Source organism: Colobus angolensis, unplaced genomic scaffold (assembly GCF_000951035.1).
Source record: "Colobus angolensis palliatus isolate OR3802 unplaced genomic scaffold, Cang.pa_1.0 Scaffold255, whole genome shotgun sequence".
Taxonomy (NCBI): domain Eukaryota; kingdom Metazoa; phylum Chordata; class Mammalia; order Primates; family Cercopithecidae; genus Colobus; species Colobus angolensis.
The window spans coordinates 2,396,961-2,409,498 of record NW_012115766.1 but is presented as its reverse complement, the minus strand read 5'-3'; positions in this window follow the sequence as shown (position 1 = coordinate 2,409,498).

Here is a 12,538-nt window from a genome sequence, read left to right as displayed (position 1 = left end):
TAAGAAAATCAACTAATCCAACTGTATACATGAAAACTTCACTCTAGATCTCCATTACACTGGGCACTTACATGCATTAAATTTGTGTAAGGATTTGATGTTATAAAAAGTTTGTGATTTTTAGTACATTGAGTAATAAGTCTAGCTAAACTGGCATTCTCTAAGGGATATAACTTACCTGCCCTCTCTCCTCTGGCCCTGGGAATCTTGACCGCAATGGCGGAGGTGAGTCTACTCGGCCTAGATATGGATCCATAAACACATGTTTGCTGTAGGGATGGGCTGGATAGATGTATGGAGAGAGTAACATCTTTGTGGATTTCATAAAGACAACCCAAGGATTCACTGAGGCTAAATCAGTCACACTATGGAATGAGAACCATATAGAGTTTGCTCTGCAGTTAACCTATGTGTAGTGGTGCTGAACCAAGTACAAATGATTTGCAGTAGAGCCAGGGGTACCACTAAGTGGCAGAATAAACTGGACTGGAGCCGAGAGACCCGGATTGGAATTTGACCTTCTCCTCTTCCTAGCTCTGTGACCCTGAGCACATCTCTCAAGTGCTCATAACCTCCAATTCCTGTCTACAGTGGGGGTAATGTAGATCACCTAGGAGAGAATTGTGGAAAACCGGGACTGGTGTGCTGCCTCCCTCCTCCTAAAAACTGTGTGTATCAGGTTCTCTCTTCCTAACAAACTCTCATGTCATTGTGTCTATAAAAAGGCTGTGCTCCAGGTGTAGAATATTTCCATTGAAACAGGAAATATTTCATTTAATGGATATTCATAAAACGAATATTTTATTTAATGAACAGTTTCAACATAGAATCAAGTATGAATATTTTTCCCCTAGTGATCACTACCAACTGTCTTCTGTCAAACACCTTCTCCACTGATAATGCTGCCTTAAGGGCATCTCTTCCCCATCGAAAAAATTCCATGACTTTTCAGCATCTCTTGGTTGGTAAAACAGATTCATTCTAGGTTTCATGATTTAGTTCTGTTGAAAATGCATTCTTGCGTTTTCAGGGGTGACTTCCTGGGCCTGCAGCCCGTACATTCGCTCAGGGCCCTGTGCTTGGCCCTTCAGCTGTCACTGTCTTGAAATTCTTAACAATTTTAAGCAAGGGGACTAGCGTTTACATTTTGCACTGGGCCCCAGAAGTTATGTTGTGAGTCATGTGTACCTCATTCAAGCTCTTCTCCTGTCTCTAGTGTGTAGTGCACTTGAGACTCTGAGGGTCTTGGGACAGGGCTGGGGCTACTATAGTAGTCTGTTCTTATGCTGCTAACAAAGACACACCCAAGACTGGGTAATTTATAAAGGAAAGAGGTTTAATGGACTCAAAGTTCCACATGGCTGGGGAGGCCTCACAATCAGTGTGGAAGGCAAATGAAGAGCAAAGTCATGTCTTACATGGTACCAGGCAAGAGGACATGTGCAGGGGAACTCCCCTTTATAAAACTATCAGATCTCATGAGACTTATCCACTATCATAAGAACAGCATGGGAAAAACCCATTCCCATTCAATTACCTCCCACCAGGTCCCTCCTACAACACGTGGGCATTATTACAATTCATGGTGGAGACAGAGTCAAACCATATCAGCCACCAGGTGTCCTCTTCCACCCTCTTCCCTCTCTCCCCCTTCTTTGCCTTTACTCCTTTGGGTTGGAGCACAGAGGAGAGTGTGAAAGGCATAGCCCCGTCTGTGTTGATAATGAAACTGAACTGCATCTGCCTTCTTGGTATGGGGTTGAAAGTGGCCCCCCAGACCCTGATGGTAAGGTTGGCACTGTCCCACGCTGTTCCAAAGGCTCACCCACCTTCTGGCTCCCTTAGCCCTTGCCTGGCTTTCTTCTGCCGCATGTCTCCAATGTGTGTTCTATGGGAACTCGTGGAGTCTGATTGCTAGTGCGAACCTTCTCTGAACTAGACACTACGGAGTTCCATGCCTTCCTTCTTAATGAGCTGGTTCTCATCTGGAGTCCTTGCACTGGTTGGGAGCCCACAACCACAGGTGACATTGGTGAGTGACTTAGAGACCACATAGTGTGGCTAGAAAAGGGATTCTATCTTATCTATCAAGCCAGCTAATAGAGACTACAGATGAGTGCTCAGTGGCTTTTTTCTGTCCCCTTCTGCCTCCCTGCCTGTTGTCCCCTGCCTTTGGGGGATTAGCCCCACAGGTGGACAAACGAACTCAGATCTCCTCAGAGGCAGCAGGAGCACCCAAGCCGATGCTCATGGGCCTCATCTTTGTGTCCCCAGTGCTAAAAGCTGTGAGTTAAACCAGACTTATTTGCCTGAAAAGTTTTGGTTGTTTATAACTAAAAGAGAAAGTAACCCAAAATGCAAATTGTTTTAGAGCACTTTGTCTCCATTCATTCATTCATATCACTTAGACAATGCAGCTTTGGCAATCTGTGAGAGTGTTAAATATCACTGTGTTATAGGTATTTTTATGTATCTGGTACCAAGTTTCTCTTTAAATTGCTGGTGAAACATTACATTAAGATTAGCTAAAAACAACTGTCTTGTTCTGCTTTTACACTGTTGGTGGGAGTGTAAATTAGTTCACCCATTGTGGAAGACAGTGTGGCAATTCCTCAAGGATCTAGAACCAGTAATACCATTTGACCCAGCAATCCTATTACTGGGTATATACCCAAAGGATTATAAATCATTCTATTATAAAGATACATGCACATGTATGTTTATTGCAGCACTATTTACAATTGCAAAGATTTAAAAGCAACTCACACGTCCATCAATGATAGAGTGGATAAAGAAAATGTAGCACATATACATCATAGAATACTATGCAGCCATAAAAAAGAATGAGCTCATGTCCTTTGCAGGGACATGGATGAAGCTGGAAACCATCATTCTCAGCAAACTAACCCAAGAACAGAAAACACCGCATGTTCTCACTCAGAGCTGGGAGTTGAACAATGAGAACACATGGACACAGGGAAGGGAACATTACACAACAGGGCCTGTCAGGGGCTGGGGAGCAAGGCAAGGGAGAGCATTAGGACAAATACCTAATGCATGCGGGGCTTAAAACCTACATGGTGGGTTGATAGGTGCAGCAAACCACCACGGCACACGTATAACTTTGTAACAAACCTGCATATTCTGCACACGTATTCCAGAACTTAAAGTATTAAAAAAAAAAAAAAAACTTGTTCTGATTCAGAAGCTTGGTTTAGGCTTCTCTGATTCTTGGTTATCCGGGTCCTACTGGTATTCCTCATGCAGCCCTCTCTTTCTGTCCCCTCGTGTCAAGGCTTGTACTGAGGCCCTTGCCATTATTTGAAGAAAAGCCCATGACTTTGTAAATACGGTTAGGCAAAGTTTACGTAAAGCGTTATCTTTTATTTTTTAATCCATGAAGTTTACTATCTATGCTTGCATGAAATAGACCATCAAGGATACTGTATGTTTTCAAATTAGTAGTTAGTTTCCAGTCTCTAAGAAAAAGTGCTAATTGGTAATCAGTGTGCTAAGGCAGCAGACCCCAACCTTTTTGACACCAGGGACTGGTTTCATAGAAGACAATTTTTCCACGGACTGGTGGCTGGGTGGGGATGGTTTTAGGATGATTCAAGTGCATTACATTTACTGTACACTTCGTTTCTATCACTATTACATTGTAATATATAATGAAATAATTGTACAATTATTCATAATGTAGAATCAGTGGGAGTCCGGAGCTTGTTTTCCTGCAGCTAGATGGTCCCATCTGGAGGTGATGGGAGACAGTGACAGATCATTAGGCATCAGAATCTCATAAGGAGTGTGCAACCTAGATCCCACATACGCGCAGTTCAAAATCAGATTCATGCTGTTATGGTCATCTAATGCTGCCGCTGATCTGACAGGAGGCAGAGCTCAAGCAGTAATGCAAATGATGGGGAGCGGCTGTAAATACAGACGAAGCTTCACTCTTGCCCACAGCTCACCTCCTGCTGTGCAGCTCAGTTCCTAACAGGCCATGGACCAATACTGGCTCTTCCCCAGATTTGCTTGTTTTCCAGCATCTCAGTATTCCCCGATTACTTTTCACATCCATACCCTCTTATGGGTCCTTCTTGTCCTGCCCTGACCAACCTAGAGTGTGACCACATAGCGTTAAGACCTGTTTTTTTAAACAAGATTCTTTTCCTATATCCCCCTCTCCTTCTTTCCCTCCCTTCCTTTCTCCTTTCTTTCCTTCTTATTCAAAAAGTTTTCTGTTTGGTTGTTTTTTGTTTTGTTTTCACAAAAATAGACACTATAGATTAAATTTTAGTCTTCTTTCTTCATCAAGTTTGTACTATTCTACTTTCTTTCCAGATAAACAAGCTCCATAGTGACTTTGGAACATACTCTCCTAGTGATGTGAGTGTATGTTCAAGCGTGATATTGCTTTGTGTCATTTTTAAATGGACATTGATATTATCATACTTTATGTATGTATTAGTCTATCGTTTCCTTTTTTATTTCCTATTTTATTTTTATTTATTTTATTTAATTTTATTTTTTATTCACTATTGTGTTTTCCAGGTTTATCTGTGTGGACAAATACATTTGTCAAGGACTGCATTGTTATTTTGTGAATTCTAATTGCCATATGTTTTAGTTGCCCATTTTTTCCTGCCTTCTGGACTATTTCATCTTTATTCTTTTTTTACTCATTAGTGATCTGGAAAAATACATTTTATTTCCATTATATCAGTGGTTATCACTAAAATTTAACACACGTTTAAAAATATATCTAAACCAAAATCTTAATCCCCCTCCCAAACCTTAGAATATTTGAACTCCAAGATCCCCTTTGCCATCTTTCAGGTGATTGTTGTCTAGGATTTCTCACGTACCTTCTAAAGCAGTTATTATCACAGAGAATTATTAGTATTTATAGCCAGTATTTACTTTGAATTTTTAATAAGTTTGTAATTTTGGGGGTAAATATTTCTTCTTTACATCTTTTTCAATATTCTCCTTCATATGTAGGAAGTGTTTTCTGTAAATATCTGTGAGTAGTAAACCCTTTCAATACATTTTAACATTTCAGAATATCTTTACTTTGTCTTTATTGCTGGAGTAATATTTAGTTGCTTATACAATTTTAGGTTGACCTTTTTCCTCAGCATTTGATAATGTTATTTTATCATTCTGATAACTGCTACTGTTTTAGATATCTGCTGTTTGAAACTGTAATTGTGATTTCACGGAGGGTGATCTCTGTTTTGCTCTGCAGCGGCATCTGAGATTTTGTCTTTGTCTTTCTTGTTTTGTAGTCTCACTCCTAAGTATTCATCCTGCTCAATGTGCTACTTTTATAAGACTGTTGTCTTTTTCCAATTCTGGAAAAAAATTCAGCAATTTTCTCTTCAAATATTGCTTTTCCCAGTTCTCCACATTCTCTTGTGAAAATCTTACAGGATATATGTTGGATCTTTTCATTTTGATCCTCTGTGTCTCTTCACTTTCTTTTCTTCTCTGCGTTCCAGTTTGGTTGTTGTACTTACCCACTTGTGTTAGTCTACAGGGATATTTTCATAACAAAATACTACAGACTGGGTAGTTTAAACAACATAAATTTATTTCTCAAAGTTCTGGAAGCTCAAAGTCCAAAATCAAGGTGTGGGCATGTTTTGTTGTGAAACTGTCTTCACAAAATTATGACAGCAAGAGGAATTTTATATAGCTGACTCCATTTTGTTTCTGACCTTCAAGCTCTTCTTGGTCATTCCTGAACTTAGGCCAAGCTGCATCTGAGAGAAATGTAGTTTATAGTTTAACCCTAAAAGAAAGATAAGAGCCCTTCCCAAAACTAAATTAGTTTTGTAAAACTAGTGAAAGGCCATAGAATTAGGATTATGAGAGGGGCCTGAATTCTGCTAAGATGTAGGCATTGCTAAACAATCACCAGCCATTGTTCCAGAAGTTACAAGATTTGTAACTTCCCTGATTACTACTGTAGATAACATCATTATTGTAGAACCTAAAATTGGCCTTTTGAGAGTTTTTTTCAGACTTTTGCATTGCTGATGACTGATAGCTCCACCTGGACCCATGACTCATGACTCAACAGGTTCTGTGGCCCCCATCCAGAGGCAGACTCAGATGGGAGAACTGTTTTCCACACCCCTATGATTTCATCCCCAGCCAATCAACATTCCACATTCCCTAACCCTCTGTCCACCAACTCTCCTTGAAAACCTCTAATCTCCAAGTCTTTGGAGAGATTGATTTGAGTAATAACTTCATCTCCTGCATGGAATGGCCAGCGTCGTATCAATTAAACTTTTTCTTTACTGCACTGCCATGATCTCCACGAACTTGTTTTGTCTGTGCAGTGGGCAGGAATAATCTTTCAGGTTATTATAGTTTCTTACGAGGCCTCTCTCTCTGGTGTGCAGATAGCTGCCTTCTTGCTGTGTCCTCTGTGTGCATGGACACATGGCCTCTCCTCTGTGTGAACACATCCCTGGTGTCTCTTTGTGTATTCAAATTTTCTTTTCTTTCAAGGGCACCAGTTACACTGCACAAGGGCCCGTGCTTCTTTAAGGACCCTGTCTCCGAATACAGTCACATTCTAAAGTACTGAGGGTTAGCGCTTCAATTCACCCCTTAACACTATTAATTCACTACTTCTCACCATCCCTAAACCTATTTTCCTATTCTTTGAGTTATTAAATTTCAGTGGCCATAGATTCAATTTCAAGAATATCTTTTTGTTCTTTCAAAGATTTGTTCTTTCCCTCCCCCCAACATCTTCAATACCTTTTTGCATTTCTTGCTTTTTTAAACATTTTAAACGTATTTATTTTAAAACCTCTTTGAGGTGGTCTTGTTATCTTCAGTTCCTGGGAAGGCACATCTTCCAATGACATCTCTTTTCCTGACTCTCTTCTTTTGTTTACTATGTCACTATTACAATTTTTATTACTATTACTTTTTCCTATGAGTTCTTCGTCATTGGGTTGTCTTCTGTGGGGATCTCCTGGGTTCTGGTTGCAACTTTAATCTTACAGAGTAGTTTTATGTTTGCCCAGGTTGGGAACACACTGGGCGTTCACAGTGCCAGACCACTTTTCTATTACATTCTTAACTTGGTGTTCCTCCACCTGGAAATATCATGAATTCAGACTTCACGCATGTGTATGGTACAAGAGGAGGGTTCAGATTTCTCACGAGTGGCTCTTTTCCCCCATACTCCTTAGGGGAAAACAACTGGAGTTTCCCTTTGTGACTTATCTCCAGGCACGCAAGCTAGAATCAGAACTCCCTCCCCATCAGCCTTCCTTCCCTGTGTGTCAGGTGTAATAGAAGGATTGCCCCTTGGCTTCAGCATTCACTCACTATTGTGACTTGGAGTTTTCTCTTCATTTTTTGATTTTGAGCTGAACAATATTTTAAACACTTCTTTGTTATATTCAGCATGTCTATGTTTTAGAGGTTAAAGAGGTTTTTTTTTTTCTCCCTTCCCTGCTAATGTTTAGTCAATTTTATTGACCCCAAAAACCTGAAGTGCTGGATCATTGTCAATGTCACCTGTAATGATGTTTGCTTCATTTAATATAAAATGCAAAAATTCTGCCACTGGTTATAGATGAGCAACATAGGACTATTCCTTCTATTTAATCGGTTCTGCTGCTGCTTCTCCTGTGAATTGTGTCTACATTCACCCTGGTTGGAGAGCCTTCTTCTTTATGTTTCTTTTGGTGGGAGGTGATTTTCCTTTTTAATCTATGCTAGGATGGATCCACCACTGTGCCACAGCACAAATATGGGCTATTTTCCCTCCTCATCTTCCTTGTGGCAGAAATTCAGAATTTTTAATCCATATTCCTTTCATATCCAGTGTTGGGTGGATTATACTTTGACCCACATTATCTCATTTGACCCTCTTAAAATCCAGTGTAGCTAATGTTATCTTAATTTTATAGCTAGGGAAATTGGTGTGCAGGGGATAATTACTTACCCAAGGTTAGTAACTAATGAAACTGATAATGACACCCTTTCCTCCATGGAGGAGGAACTTCACAAGGAAATGTGGCCCAAATGGAATTTACTGACTCATTTCCTCTTCTGTGTGACATGAGCAGCATCTCAGGGCTCCTCTCAGCCTAAGAACCTTATTTGTAAACTCACCAAGAAAACCTCTGCAGGACCGTGCCCTTTACTATGCATATCTGAAACAACACCAAATTTCCTTGGAGGTGATTATGATAATAGATACAAGAATAATTCTGAGAAATGCATTTATTTGCTCTCTGAAAAGCTGTGTGTTGCAGTTTTAAACTTCTTGGAATTATTGTCTGAAATTTCTGGGACATAAATTTTGGCACCAATTGCTACAGAATCAGAGCAAATGGCTTTGTAGACTCAATATATTTACATGATAATGTGTTAACTTGATAATTTTATATCATGGAATATTGCTTACTGTCATCTTCAGAAATGCAATTGGTATACTGATGTAAAATTCATAAAATTCAGAAGATTGCTTTGGCCCTAGTCTTCGTAATAGAAGTTTTGTGATGCCTTAAAAAAATGTATTAATGTTTTGCCTTGAAGCCCTCGGCTTTCCTTATCATCTCTGTCTCTTCTCCTCCTGCAATAAGTGATTCCCTAAAATCATCCCTAAGTTTTGTGCTATCCATTCTGTCCTGTGGAATTAATAAAACAAAGGAGCTGTTGGCAGCTTTTGTGGGCAACTCCTCACGTCTTTTTGGGGCCCCTAGGTGCCTGATGAAGCCACCCGTGTGTCTTTTGCTTCCTTACCTTCTACATGAAAAAGAGAAATAAAAGTGATTTCCACCTGTCCTGCATTTGCCTTGTGGCTTCAAGAATATGAAAACTAATCAAAAGTGGAAATTGCAGTTTTTCACAACATCTCGCAGCAGGAGCCTTTCCTTTAAAAAGGCAGAAAAAAGAAAATGGAACAGAAGAATTGACAGTTAAACCTTTGAAGGCCCAAAATCCTTCCAAATTTCCTCTCTAGGGTCTTCTGAAAAGAAAAAGCCTGTGTTCTGGAGGTTTTTACCCCTGGGACTTAATGTACGAAGATGCTTTTGACACTTCAAAGGGGTTTGATGTTTCACAGTTATGGGCAGATTTCCTCAAAGTTGCATTTTGCCTGATATGCTGTTCAATGTCGTTCTTCACATGGGCGATTTCAGCAAGAGCTACATTCTAACGTCTTAGATCTTGAAAATCACTCATCCTGTTATTCTAGGAAATCTAATCCAACAACAGCTGAAAACATCACCTAAACACCACAGACTGGGTGAAGAAAGGAAATAGATGATGATTTTTAATTACTGCCTTGAGTCAGGTGCCCAGAAACACCTCCCCACTCACTGTCCTGCAAATGGTTTTTAGGGTGGAAGGAGAGCTATGCATATTTTGGTTAGGAAATCTGTGTGTGTGTGTGTGTTTTCTGTACTCCCTGATTCCTTCTGTGAGCTTCAATTTCGATCTGTTCTCAAGAAAGGATATTTGAGACAACTGAGTTTTGCTCTGTGTTTATTGCTGTTAATCTTTAGTGCCTCTCCTCTCCAAGTAGTTACTGAAAACATTGTGTAACATATTTGGAAGAGTATCAATACTTGTATAACATTGCTTAGAGAACTTTTAAAAATCCACCAGAGAAAACATCTGGCACACAAAAAATATCTTAAGTCTCATTCTCTCTCTCTCAAATACACACACACACACACACACACACACACACACACACACACACACACACATCCCTTGAAAGAAACTGAGAAAACCACGGAAAAAGAAATAAGATTTTGGACGTTGCCAGAGACAAACTGAATCAGAGAGATTAATCTTAGAAGTATTTTATGGTTTTCACACAACTTAGCAAGGAAGAAATGATCAGGTCAAGAATGGTCTTCACTTTTAGTAAATTAGGCAGGATGCTCTGAAGCAGTGGCTTGCTCTGATTCTCTAGCTGTCTTTTTAAGCACTGGTTTTATGAAATCTTGTCGTCTATCCTGCTGACAGCACAGCACACAGGGCAGGATTCAAGCTCAGTGTGGATGTGTCCAGCTTCAGGTCAGTGAATCAGTGGCAGGGTCACATCCTGAGTTTACAACCTTTAAATCATGGTCTCCCTGCTCTGCCGCCAGGGAGCTCAGTTTTGCTATGTCAGGATATAAGCTATTGATTTGTGAAGCAATACCTCAACAATTAATCAAGAAATAATTATTCATGGAGCATCTTTAGTTTGTTGTATACTCCCTGGGACTGATTGGGAGTACCCTTTATCTGTCCTTGCATAGCTGATGCTAATCTGCTTGGGGAGATGCATTGTTTAATATGCATTAGACACTGGAAGGCTTCAATCAGAAAGGCGGTTACATGAGCCACAGGGAAAAGGAGATGCATTATTGGCTGGAATGGGGTGGTAGAACATAGAGTAGAATAGCCTACTTAGGGAAAATCATATCTGAATAGAAGTGTAGGGTCATCCTATACCTCCATCCTCATGTTCCTACGTAAATCTCCACATAGTCTAAGCTTCAGCTAGGAACTGAGACCACTTTTGACCATTTGCTATTATCTTTATTCATTTTTATTCATGTTTTCATTCAATGAAATAAATATTTATGGAATACCTGCCTAACTTTACCAGTCACTGAGGGCTCAACGGTGAGTAAGTGGCCATGGTTGCATGCTGGTTATGAGCATGGATTTTGGAGTCATATGGACTTGACTAAGGGCTGTCTCTGACAACTACCAGCTGAACAAATTATTTAAATTCTCAAAGCATCAATTTTGTTATTAGCAAATAAGAATATCTCACAAGATTGTTTATAATTAGAATTTTGCCTAGCCTTCCTCCTTACCAGTTTTTCTCTATAGAATAATTCCTTCCTCTTTCCTGAAGTTTTGGGATGTTTGCAAGTGGAAACTGTTTGATATGTGTCCTTCAGAGGGTAGTCCCTTGCAGATACTCTCCCAGATTCTCAGGACTTTCCTGACTTCTATCCATCCTATAGACTGGTGTTGAGCTCTTCCTTTGATTCTGTGAATTATTACACATCTGCATATCCTCCCACCCCACCACACAAATGCTTTTTCTTTTGGTTTTAATCACTTAAAACCAAAGCCTCAGATTCTGTTGTCAATGAATGCAGATGTTATGAGAATTAAATGAAATACAGCAAATAAGGCATCTAACATAGTCAGTAGCATGTGTTTAGTAATGTTAGCTACTATTGTAGTTTTATTTATTTATTTTCATTTATTTATTTTTTTGAGACAGGGCCTCACTCCATTGCCCAGGCTGGGGTGCAGCGGCGTGATCTCAGCTCACTGCAACCTCTGCCAGCTCAAGCAGTCCTCCTATCTCAGCCTCATGAGTAGCTGGGACTACAGGTGCACACCACCATGACCAGCTAATTAAAAAAAAAAATTGTAGAGACTGGATTTCGCCATGTTGCCCAGGCTGGTCTTGACTTTCTGGGTTCAAGCAATCTGCCTGCCTTGGCTTCTCAAAGTGTTGAGATTACGCGTGTGAGCTACCGTGTCTGGCCCATCATTTTATTTATTAAGACAGTGATGACCTCTGCCTTTACTTTTCTTGCAGTCTAGCACGTGATGTAGAAAGATAAATGGGGACATGGTGTGATCAGTACTTGTTGAGGAAAGTAGGGAGTATTCTGTGTCCTCGGAGGGAAACAGACATTACCCAGGCCAAGGGCAAAGAAATGCGTCATGGAGAAGGGACAGCTATGTTGAAATATGAAGCATGAGCCAGAGACAGCCAGACCCAGAACTGGGGAGGGAAGCATCCTGGGGTAGAGAGCGGGTAAGGAAAGTTATTCAAGGCAAGAAACTGGCATATATGGAAATCTGGAGGGAAAGAAAATAAAATGTCCTAATGGAACTGAAATAGATTGTTTGAGAAAATGCTGGAAAAGTAACCAGCATCAGAATACGCAGAGCTTCCTAAACCAGGTTAAGAAGTTTTCACTCTATCCTAAGAGCAAAGAAAAATTCTTGAGGGGTTTAAAGCATAGGAGTGACATGATGATGGTCCTGTGCTTTAGAAACACTTCTCTGATGTGGAAGAAATAAAGCCACATATTTTGCCCGATTAGAGCTGCCTAGACTAGCCATAATCTCTCTAATAGTGACATCTGTATCCAGACAGAGACAGAATGAGTAGTCAAAAATGCTTTAGCTAAACCAATAACTCACTCAATATTTATAGGTTGCAATTAATTATAGGAGAAATTGGTTCCTGTCTTCTTATAACTTAAGTGGAAAAATATAATCTTCTATAACAAATATTATAGTATAAGTAATTGGACTATTCAACCCTATAACTCAACAGTTATATATCTTAGAAAGTCTATTTTTTTATCACCTTAAATACTAGTAAACATAGATGCTTTATAAAGTGATAACCAGGAGAAGATGCTGTACATTTGTAATCTTTTTTTTGTTTTGTTTTGTTTTGTTTTTGAGACGGAGTCTTGCTCTGTCGCCCAGGCTGGAGTGCAGCGGCCGGATCTCA